This window comes from Ceratosolen solmsi, unplaced genomic scaffold (genome assembly GCF_000503995.2).
Source record: "Ceratosolen solmsi marchali unplaced genomic scaffold, CerSol_1.0 scaffold57, whole genome shotgun sequence".
Classification (NCBI taxonomy): domain Eukaryota; kingdom Metazoa; phylum Arthropoda; class Insecta; order Hymenoptera; family Agaonidae; genus Ceratosolen; species Ceratosolen solmsi.
The window spans coordinates 5,155,775-5,167,939 of NW_011948427.1; the positions used below are offsets into that span (position 1 = coordinate 5,155,775).

At 31.6% G+C, this 12,165-nt stretch overlaps 1 protein-coding gene across 1 annotated transcript in view; it reads right to left on the reverse strand.

The window, feature by feature from the left end:
* The window catches only part of hrm (solute carrier family 16 member hermes), a 42,834-nt gene that overhangs the window by 29,482 nt on the left and 1,187 nt on the right, over nucleotides 1–12,165 (reverse strand). The gene's annotated exons all lie outside the window — the stretch shown is intronic.

Below are 12,165 nucleotides of genomic sequence, written 5' to 3' on the forward strand. Positions count from 1 at the left end.
CATATATATATATATATATATATATATATATATATGTATATAACTCACTTTCTCACTCTCACTATCGCTCTCGCTCGTTGAGCTTTCAACCTCTGCATTAAACGTACAGCTATGTATTGGCATGCGCTTATACCTGTATTTCATAGAGCTTTTAATAGAGGTGAATTGCAGTGGCAAGGGCTTTTGCTCGATGCGGGATGGAAAAGTTGGCGAACTTTGTTGTTGCATGTAAGCTTTATGTGGTGATTTTTCTCGACGCATTCGATTAATCCCGAGTGTATTTCTTGTTAGCCAAGTCGAGTATGAAGTTTACAATGACACTAATTTAAAAGATATCTTTTAAAATATTTGATAGCTTAATTTAAGCAAAATTTATCAATGGCCTCATTTTAGACAGTTTTTAAATATTTTACTAATATAATTATATAATTATTTAGAATTTAATTGTATTTCTAATACAAATCAGCTGGTTTAATAGGTATGTCGCAGTTTGAAAACAAATTGTTTGTTTTTATTTATTAAAAAATGTTTTATGTCAAATAAAAAAGTTTTATATATTGTTCTTAAATTATCTTTCATTAAATTTCCTATACAAACATTGAATAATGCTTTAATCTTACTTACAAGTTAGACATACACTTTTTCGATTATTAAAAATATAGTCAATCGTCCAACATTTATCTGGGTAATAAAAAAAGTTTCGAAAACTTATAATAATTTAGCACAATCTTATTCAATAAATAGAAGTCTTAAGATTACAGTAAAAATATACATTTTTTTAATTAAGTATTAATCTTTGGTATAAAAATATATTATTTTATTTCTTCTTAAAATCATAAGAAACGTAATAATATTTCAATTAAGATATACTAAAAAATGTTGAAATATAACACATTAATAAAATTACCTTTTTTAATGTTATTTTGTTATTAATATTATTATATTAAGCCCAATAAAATACTATTTTTATAATACATAATAATAGTAAAATGTGTATTTAAATAATTATAAACCTAAAGTCTATAATACTAATACTAAAATAAACATTTTATATATTATACTGTAAAAATTTAGTAGAATGCACAAATTATGTGTGTTTTTGTCAATTTATATTAAACATTTTATTAGAGATATGATCTTTGAAAAATAATTTATCTAATATTTTAGTTATAAATAATATTTTAAGTGAAAAATATAAATAAATTTGTAAAAAATTTTCAATACACGATTTTTAATTATGTAAATAAGGTTATAAGAAAATATTTTAACATTTTTAAAACTACATAACCTAAAAAATTTATCAAAAAGGAATTGCCGACCAAAGTGATGAAAGCAAAACTATGTCTTTTTGTGCGCGCGCGCGCGCGCGTTTGTATGCGCATGTGTAAGATTTATTTTGATGCTCTAAATATCTTCAAAATGAAAATCAAATAAACTTATGAAATTATTTACGTAAATCTTGTATTGCCCTAAAAAAGATAATATTCTATGTTATATATCAGGAATTTTATATATCGCATGCATTAATAATAATTGTTCCAAAATTATTTGCTTTTAAGCAACACTTAAATAATTTTGAAAAATAATAAATAATTGAGATATTATTAGGCGACAAGTATTTTGTTTGTTTATTTTGCGACGAGTAAAAGGCGACGGTATTTCATTACATTTTATAAAAAATAAAATTTACAAAATTGCTATAAATTAGAAAAAAAATTGTTATAAATTACAAAGTACTATAAATCAAACGAGTGTTATTTACGTATATATATATATATATATATATATATATATATATATTGTTTAAAAAAATCAAATTAATGCTTTTATCATGATGTGAAAATGTAAATTAGTAAAATCTATGAAACGTTGTATGATATTGAAGAAATTTTATAATAAAATAACAACTGCTTCCGTGTGGTATAAAAAATTATTTGGATACATAATCCTAAATATTGTTTTACTTTTATCCCTTGTTACTCTTTTTGTTTAAAAATGGTTGAACTATCATTATTTTTCCTTAAGTAGATGAATTATTAAGTTTCAAATAGAAAAAATTTTTACTGTTTGAAGCTTTTTATGATGATAGTACAATGATGAAGAATACAAATATAAATTTATAATATAATATATGAAAGATGAGCATAAAATTTGTCTATAAGAAACAAAGTGTGAAAATATAATCATTTGAAGAAAAGCTGATTATTTATTTTATTAGCTAATGTATATATTTATTAGCTTCGTAGAAATGAAAAAAATTTCATTTTACGCTCATCATCTTAAATTTATTTCCGATTGGAATGGATTTTCGATTTTTAAAAATATTTTTCTTTCAAAATATATATATTTATTACTATTGCGTATATTTTCATGATAGAACATATTTTCAATTAGAATTTATGTTGGTATACAGTAATTGAATAATTTTGCATACAATGAGATCGACGACAAAGTTAAATATAAATTTTTCAATAAATATTTCATATTATTTGCCAATGATATGTACGAATAATTTGTAATAATATTTAATTAATATTCTATAGAAATACGTATCAATTACTATTAATTCAAAAATATATTAATTTGCATTGGCATACGTTTGAGCTCGTGAAATTTCAATCATTGTAATTATAATTTTCCATTTAGATAAGAAATAAAATGTATATATAAAATTTTTAATCTATTTAACTTTAAAACAATAAATATGGGTGGTGGGTAAGGGAGGGATGGATGGGGGGGGGGGTTGGAATGAGATACATTCTTAAAAGCCAGACGAGCACATGGTATATGTACTTAAATACACGTGCCGACATGGTTTGGAAGGGAGAATCTGCTCATTACTAGCAATTATGTATATCAGAGTGTTCATTCATGAATCGCCTTTATATCGCATTACACAATAATCCTATCATACAGAATTTATTGCGCGGAAGAAAGCCGGTGGAAGCGAGGGAGATTAAAAAATGTTAGTGATGACATTATATACAGATAACGCAATAAATTCTCTGTTCCTGTCAGTCACTAGTTTATCCGCATTGTGGCAGAAAAAAAAAGGCAATACTTCAACAGCTCTGTGTAAAGATCGCTATATCTTCTCTTATCTCTCTTATCTCATTATTGTAATGGATATAATGCAGGCGAAGAGTAAAGAAACTTCAAATAGTTGTTGTTAATATAACTTGATAGAAAATTTAAAAAAATCACCGTTTGAAATGGTCAAATCGAATGACATTTCAAAAGTCTTGAATAATATATAGAATGCATCGTATGTATTCAGTTAAGAAACAAATGACACGTAAGCTTATGAATAGGATAGGATTGCAGCATAAAGTTATTTGATTCGAGTGGCGTACATTTCTTATGATTATATTGTTGAATGAAGGCGGGTATCGATAAAATTTGCCACTGACTACTTTAATCTAGAAAATAAAATAAACGGCAAATAGATTCTTTAATCAAAATGATATTAATGGTAGTAGGGGAGTTTTTCTTAGTTTATTAGGATGTCATCTCTCTCGATAAAAATAGCGAGTTCCATTATTCTACCTGCGTATATAATAGAAGCACTATTACATTAAACAAATATAATAAACAGGATAATGTACTTTTCCTCTTATGCCATTCAGATTAGAGAAATTCAGTTGAAATGCAGAATAGAAATCTAGGTATACTCTCATTTTGACACGTGGGTTTTCTCTATCAGGTACGTCAGCAACAAAATATAAGCTGCGTCAGTAAGACATTAAGCACTACGTATGTTATGTAATAATGATAGAAATTATACATACACATACGATATGTTTCTAACGTACATTGACAACTATACGATTATTGCATAACGCGTCGGCTAATCCTTTCTTATTTCTTTCTTCCCGTCTTCATTGACTTGTACTTGTTGCTGATTCCATACGTTTTTCATATTGTATGTTTTTATTTTGACAAAAGCATAACCGAGTATTTCCGTCTTATTAAAATAACAAAATTTCGAATTCAATGATTGATTAAATCGTTAGCTTTTAATTATTTTCATTGCCGTTAGTAAAAATAACCTTTTGCCTTTTACCTATTAATGGCAATTAAAAAAAAATTAATTATTTCAATGGAAGAAAAAAAAACACACCTTATTATCGTAAATTTTTATATTATTTATATTATTGTTCATGAATGAACGTCACGATCTGCAGTTTATTTTAATTATAAATTCAAGTATTAATTTGCATTATTGTACATTATTGCATTTCGAATAATATCAATGAAATATTTTTGAATTTATAAAATGATTTCAGATTATCAGTAATTAAGTAAGAATAGCGGATAAGTCAAGCACATGACATACACATTAAATTAAATATAGTTATTATTAAACGACGGAGCTCAATATTGACAATTTATAGAACAACGTTTATATAACATCCGTCGTATGACTTTAAACGAACGCATTGATTTATTAATATAATAATAAGGAATTGTTTTGTAACGTTTCACGTCTATAAATGCGCAAATGGCGCGCGTGCTTTGAACGTCTGCGCATTGTGCTAAAAAATTTCGTGTTATAAATTATGCGTACATCGATAATGGGTAGTTAAAGTAACCACTAAATAAATACAAATTGCAACAACAATTTTACAATAGTAAAATAGTATAGCCTGACCAAAACAACATTTGCCAAACTCATGAATATATGGCATTAGTATTAGCATTATTAGCATTACGAGATAAAAATCTCAGAGAAAATGTGCAAGGTCATCGGTAGATCGAAAGTTCAGTAATTTGTGCGAAAATCAGGTCAGGCGAATTATTTAAACGCGTAAATCCGTCAAGACTCGATTTTTCGCAGAGCGCGTGTCGAGATAAAATGTGCCTCGGAGGGAAGCGTCATGAGTGACGCAGCCGATAAAAGTTGCAGCGTTACCACAGGCACTCGTATATCTTACGAATAGAAAAGAAAAAAATACACACGCGCACACACGCGCACATGTACGCATCCATGTAATATTTGTATTATCTGTGTTATAAACAGTGCCTAAAAATGGCAATAGTCTGTTGGCATTTGGATGCTTGAGATGCGTAGGCAAATTATACATAACGATGATTGTGTTAATGTTGCATGGTTTATTAAGTAGGCTTGGTAGGTCAAAAAATTCCTTCGAGTTCGATGCGAGCTCTATACTATTCGTAAATACCTTTTCAAGAACAACAAGTATTGTTAACTATTTTTCATTCAAATAAACGCAAATGATGGAGGGAATGCGAGTAAGTGAGCGGATACGGTAATAATAGGATTTTAGAATTGTTTTTACACTCAGCTGCGACTGCGCGAGTATTATAATTTTCGGTAATAGTTAACAATGAGGTAGGCAACTGCCGTCGTTACTTTAGCATGTTTTATACAATATTATGTTTCGATACAATATTACGATGGCATAGTGATCGCTTCCAACGAAATCCCAAAAATACACGGCCGTGTCATATCGCACAGCTATTGCCCGATAACTACATGCCATTATTATCTAATATGATGAATCCTAAGCATCCTTAGATACGCATATAACAAGCCGCTGTAAATGTAATCGATGATATAAAAGGCAAGGATATTAGACATCTAATAGGGAATCGCCTGAAAAATAAATTAAATTGCCGCTTAATGTATATCTGGCGCATTTGACAAACCATTTATTGAAACTTACCGAGGCATCAAAATGATTTGTTATTCGCGCGTTTGCATCTTGAATCGCACGAGCTACGATCGCTTGGACGCACTCCACGCATACGTTGAAAGTAAATTGAACGTCAAACGCAATAAGCTCCATATGGCATACGAGCAATTCGCTTTCTAATTAACGAAATGTGCATTTTGCATCTTAAAATTTCTTGTTAAATTGATGTGGCTCCAAGCTACTTCGACCATAAAAAATTGTACGCATCAAATGATTAAAAAGCTCAGGGGACGAGCTTGGCAATGAGGCATTCATATAAAAATTCTCTCGTTCGACATGCGAAGCGATAAGATCGATCCTGCTAAAGATGGGCCGCCGAAAACCATCGAGAGTAAACAAGTAGTAAACAAGACGAACGCTCTGCACTTTAAGGATCGTAGATGTCCGTCTGGGATCAGCTTTCAGGCATCGTGAAACGCATCACTCGATTAATCTGTCAATCGACTCGCCAATCTTAGTCCCCCAACCGCGTAAACATAAAACCACTTCGACGCAATTTGCAATTGATCGGTGCAGCGCGCGTTTGACATTATTACAGCGAGCGAGCAGCTCTTAACGTCTCTTAATAGAGCTCGTAGCGGGAATTTCCATTGAAAGCGGGGCTCGATGCATTCCATAATCCACTCACTTGGTTGACGTACCGGGAGGCGAGCGACACCCCGCCCCCTCCGCCGCCACTACCCCGACAATTCGTCATTGGCCAATCGGCAAAATTAGCCGCGGCTTCGCTCCTTTGTTGTGCTCCGTCGGAGATAAAGAGCGAGACGCGCTGAAGACGCGCTGGAGACGGGCATCGCGCTATTTATCGCTGGATCGCGAGCGCGCTTATCTAATAAGCATTTTGCGCGACGAACAATTTGCTGCACACGGACATCGTCCACCGCCCCCCGCCTCCTCCTCCTCCTCCTCCTCCTCCTCCTCCTCCTCCTCCTCCCATTTCAATGAGTGACATCTGCGCCGCTCTTTAAAGTTGGTTTGCCTCGACTGCGCCCGACAGCAGCGACCCTCGCCGTTGCACGAGACATTCGTTGTTGTTGTCGTTGTCATTGCCGTTGTCGTTGCCGTTGTCGTTGCCGTTATCGTTGTCGTTGTCGTTGTCGTTGTCGTTGCCGTTGGCGTTGGCGTTGGCGTTGGCGTTGCCGTTGGCGTTGCCGTTGGCGTTGCCGGGGAATTTTCAGCAGAGGCTTGAATTTTTCTCGCGAGATGAGCTTGCGAGCACGGGAAGGCGATCTAACGCTGCCCACAACTCGTAGCCAGCCGTACTGAGTTTTTAATTGTTTTTATTCAATTAAACGGCTTCTAGGACGGTGAATGGATTTTTAATCGGTAAATTGCATTTTTAGTTTTAGATTATAATATTGATAATAGGCCAACGAATGCCCTGCGGTTGAATTATAGTTTTATAGTTAATGAGAATGAGATAGTAGAAAAATTTATCGACACGCTCGATTAAATTTCACCGTATCGCGAGGCTGAGGAAAATTTCCTCCTCCCATTAACTAAATGCTGTGCTTTTGTCTACTATTTTCCATGCTGACTCGTTATACAACGCTTACCAATATGCTTTATTACGGCTTTATTTACATAGCTTTCACCCAACTGTCGCCGTGAATTTCTATTAGCAATATTAATTTTCTTATGGTTTCTTTTTTTCTTTTAATACAATCATAGCTGTTACGCGTTACAAGTTACACAGGCTACACGCATACTACTGAAATGATACAGAAAATGAAAAGGCCAATTAGCCGAGCGTCTATTTTCTTTTTGCGTATATCACAGTCATGATCGCGACAAATTAATCAATATTCGATCGATGAGTCGAAACTCTCGTTAACTGTTAAATGTTCTTAACGCCTAGAGACTATTTTATTTTTTATCAATACGTAAATTTATGAATATTTACCTATTTTTACCTAGTTTAAATATAGACAGTGACTGGGTTCGCGTTTAAAGTCACAAGAGTAACTATTGATATGAATATTAGGTCATTGATTTTCAGCATAATGTTATATATATATATTTAATTATGTCGAGCAGCTTTCGCTATTTAAGATTAAAAATACGGAGATAAATTAAATTTTTCGTATCATCGATGTGAGGCTTAACTTGCAATATCTGTACAATTTAAATCTCATCTGTATCTTTTTTCTACTTAATATTGTTTTATAAACAGTACCAAAGAATTATATTTACATATTAAAAAAGAAAACAAAAAACAAAAACAAAAAACAAAAAACAAAAAAAAAACAAAACACGATTGTAAAGAAATTTTCAATTTAGATAAGCACATATCTATTCTTTTCTATTTAAAAAGAAAAAGGAATTTTTCAATCTTATTTTATTATTATTAAAATTTCTTTGAAAATACTGAACGAAGGCAGAGGAAGCAATGAATATTTCCAAAATGAGCGTCGATCGAAGCAAGCACGTAAAGCGCTAGGAAACAAATTAACCTCTCGAGCCTTGAATCTACTTGAATATGATAATGTGCGTGTACTTGACGACAAGGTTTTAAGATAATACATGTTTTTTCCATGTTTTGTATTTGTATTTCATTCTTTCACCCATGCAGTTAACTGGACCACGCAATGCTAGTAATCTTTTGATTATACCTTTTTTATCTCTATTTTTTTCCGTATATTTTTACATTCCTCGTTCTTTTCATTTCCAAACAGACAGACTCAATATTCACATTGCTTTCTTATCATATGCTTTCTTATAAGTAATTTTATTATTCATTTGTTTTATTAATGCGCAGATAAAAGAAACAAATGTACACTTAAATTTTAATATATCTAGTGAATAATATTGATATTTCGAATTTTAAATTGATTTTTTTTTTTTTTTTTTTTTTTTTTTTTTTTTTTTTTTTTATAAAATCTTAAAAAATAATTATGCAGAAAAATATTTTCGAATGGATAGTAAAAAGTACGAGAAGTGGATGTGATAGTGATTCCATCATTTGTCTCGCAAAATAATGTTTCGCCTCCTCCAAATTTGTTTTCTCAACAATGCTTTTTTTCTTCTTCTTTTTTTGTCCTTTTTTTTTAACTCTTCATATAGCATCGTAATATTTTTAAACAATCAATTGATTATAGCATTATATCAAACAGGATATTATTCGACTATTCGCTGCAAAAAAGAGAATCATTAAACACTACCAGGAAACTAGAGATTTTTTCCGGCAGTACTACGATGAAAGGAAGTGGCCGATAGATTTGAAGTAAGTAAGTTACACCGTATTACAGGATCCGATTAAACGTATTCCTTCAAAATGTCCATCTACAGTATTTCACGGCTTGACGAGTCTAAGTCGCGTTTAGTCACAAGTGCTTAATGCACTAGTGCAGTGTCCTTTATAGTCTGCAGGTAAAATTACGGTATAAGGAATCTGGTGCATAATTGATGTTTGTGTATACGTGGGGAACATGACAAGATGTGGATGCGGTATTACGAGATAGAGATAGACAGAGATAGCATACATAATTAAATCAGAAAAATACGACGGTGTGAGCACGGTAGTCGATGTGGTACGGATGCGAAAGAAATTATAGTATGCAATTAAGAAAATTGCGATTGAAGAGGAAACCGTAGCTTGACAAGTTTTTGGCAAATGTATTACGCTAGTTTTTCATTATACATACATAATCCTTATGTGGAATTAATTATTTGCTCTTATTTATTAGAGATTCGTCGCTTTCTATTCAAAAATTCATGGCACACCGAGATTACTTTATGGAAAATTTACTGACATTTCGTTGCTCTAATATGATAATAAGATTCCTTAGATAACCCATTAAAATTTCATAAATTTTAATTGTTCCTATAAAATTATCTGTCTAATTCAAAATAATCCAAGTAGCGATTGAAATTGTTCTTGTTTCTTGCAAAATCTGCAAAATTAAATGAAAAAAAAACCGCTGATATTGTTACATTGTTTTTAAATCTCGACAATTGGCAATGTATCGTTAAGCATAATTCACAAAAAAAAAAAAAAGAAAAAAGGTAAGAAATATCGCTAAAGATAAATTACGTTGAAATAAAACATGAGGCGTAATGTAATACTTGTTAAATTTAATAATGTAATATTTTTAAAATAAATGTATTAATGCAATTTAGTGAATAAGCATCATTTCTATATAAAAATGTATTATTTCCCATTTATACCGATTATAAGTGTAATGCACCCTGGGTACAAAACGATATTCAATGACTAAACGTATTTTTTTCTTTTTATTATTATTTTTTTTTTTCTTCTCATTATAGTGTCGATACCAATCAATTCTCAATGACAAATGAATAGCAAAACCTGAAAAGCGTCTCCTAAGTTGGAAATTGGCGCATTTATGTGTAGTTGCACATGACCGATCAGTAGTCTTTATTTCTTTTTCTTTTTCTTTTTCTTTTTCTTTCTTTCATTTATCGCATCGCATTCGCCGAGTTCGACGATGACGCACGTGAAAAAAGCGGAAGAGACTCTTGCTACAATTTACTACCGTTTTTAATCGAACATTTTCTTTGAAATTCCCCTTAATCGTGATGACATTCGATCCACATTCAATAAGCGCCAGAACGAAAAGTCAGACGCGAAAAATGTATTTAATTCTAATAATGACGGAAGAAAATTAATTGATATTTCATTTGTAATTGTAGCAATTTTATTATTATTATTATTATTATTATTATTATTATTTATTTATTTATTTATTTATTTATTTATTTATTTTATTTATTTATTTTTTTTTGCCGTACATTATTACGATGGCAGCCATTATAGAAATTCATAAATTCGTACGTGCTTTCCTTTTATCATAAACTCCATATTTTATACACATCTACGTACTAAATGACTAGTTGATTAATTTTACTTTAGCTAGCATTCTTTCTCTAAATACTTAATTTGCATTGAAATGCTACAAACTCTGCCTTGCATAATATTTCATGAAAATTTTTATTCTAAGCTAATTATTCATTAATAAGTCGATTGAGTTGGGCATTAAAGAATTAAATGAAATCTATTAAGATTTTGTAACACTTGATAATTTCAATAAAATTGAGTATGTGCATTGTTAATGGCCATCTTTGCACAAAAACATAAGTTTACATACGCTAATATGCAATACATTACTAAGTGGACATACGAGTTATATCGTAATACATTCAAATAAGCGCGTGCGCGGGCACACGTGTGTGTACACAAACAAAAAACACGCGCGCGTGCGCACGCACGCACGCGCGCGCGCGCGCACACACACACACACACACACATATATATATATGAATAATAAACAATATAAAAATGTGATGATTATGAATCAATCGAAAAAATTATGTTGGCCAAAAGAGAGCTTCGAGTTGACAATCCTGAAAGTAAATTATCTTGATATTGGTATGAAAAATCATAAACAACGGTCGGTTTATTGCCTCGAAATAATTATAAAGATAATTTAAATAAGCAAATATTGTAATTTCTTATAGAATAATTTCTTTAATCTTCTGATATATAAATATAGTGCGTGAAACAGTAATGAAGAATTGTTTGTTAATTTTATGTAAAATCTATGGATTTATTTAATTTAAAATTAGATGAAATTTACTTGTATATTGTAATGTAAATATCCCTCGTCTTTACATGGTAAATCATCAATATTAATGCTCGTAATATTGATGCAGTTGGATTATACAATATTAAAAAGTAATTAGTCAATTTGCCTAAATGCGATGATTTCAGTGATAACGCGTGCGATATTAGAGTTGCCGGTGCCAGTAAGGATGTGCGACATAAACGATATATTAAACGAGTGGAAAATCGAAACGAACGATCGCTTTAAGTTTAAGTATGGACCTGACTACCTGACTATTTATAAATTGCTCGATTGCTCGAATAAATAAGACGTTTCCTGTTATTTTGAGTGTGTCGGACGATTTGGACGTTGACTAGTGGTTGTCGAATTGTGGGGACAAGGGGAGTTTGAATGATGCCCGCAATACATAGAGAGCGACTTTTTTGTTTGTTTGTTTGTTTGTTTGTTTGTTTATTTGTTTATTTGTTTATTTGTTTATTTGTTTATTTGTTTGTATGTATGTTGAGTCGTGTTTGTGGAGCTAATTGGTGGCCTAGAGACGGTCATACGAATGAAAATCGCATGCCGCATAGAGGGGAAAACGGCAGATTTGAATTAATAATAACAACGCCGACTGACTGACGTTGACATTAGTGGTGTTAGTGGTGTTAGAGGTGCTCTAGGTTTATGAAAATATACCGTTAAATTTGAATGCCAAGTGACGTTGTTGGGGAGTGGAAGCGAGGAGGCGGCGGTTGCGTCCTTGGTCGTGCATTCGAATATTCACTAAAAATTTGTTGGAAAAGTTGGATGTTGTTCGTTGGCTTTGAGGGGATCGAATGATTGTACGAAGCTCACCGCTCCTCGTCGTCGTCGCTCTAGGA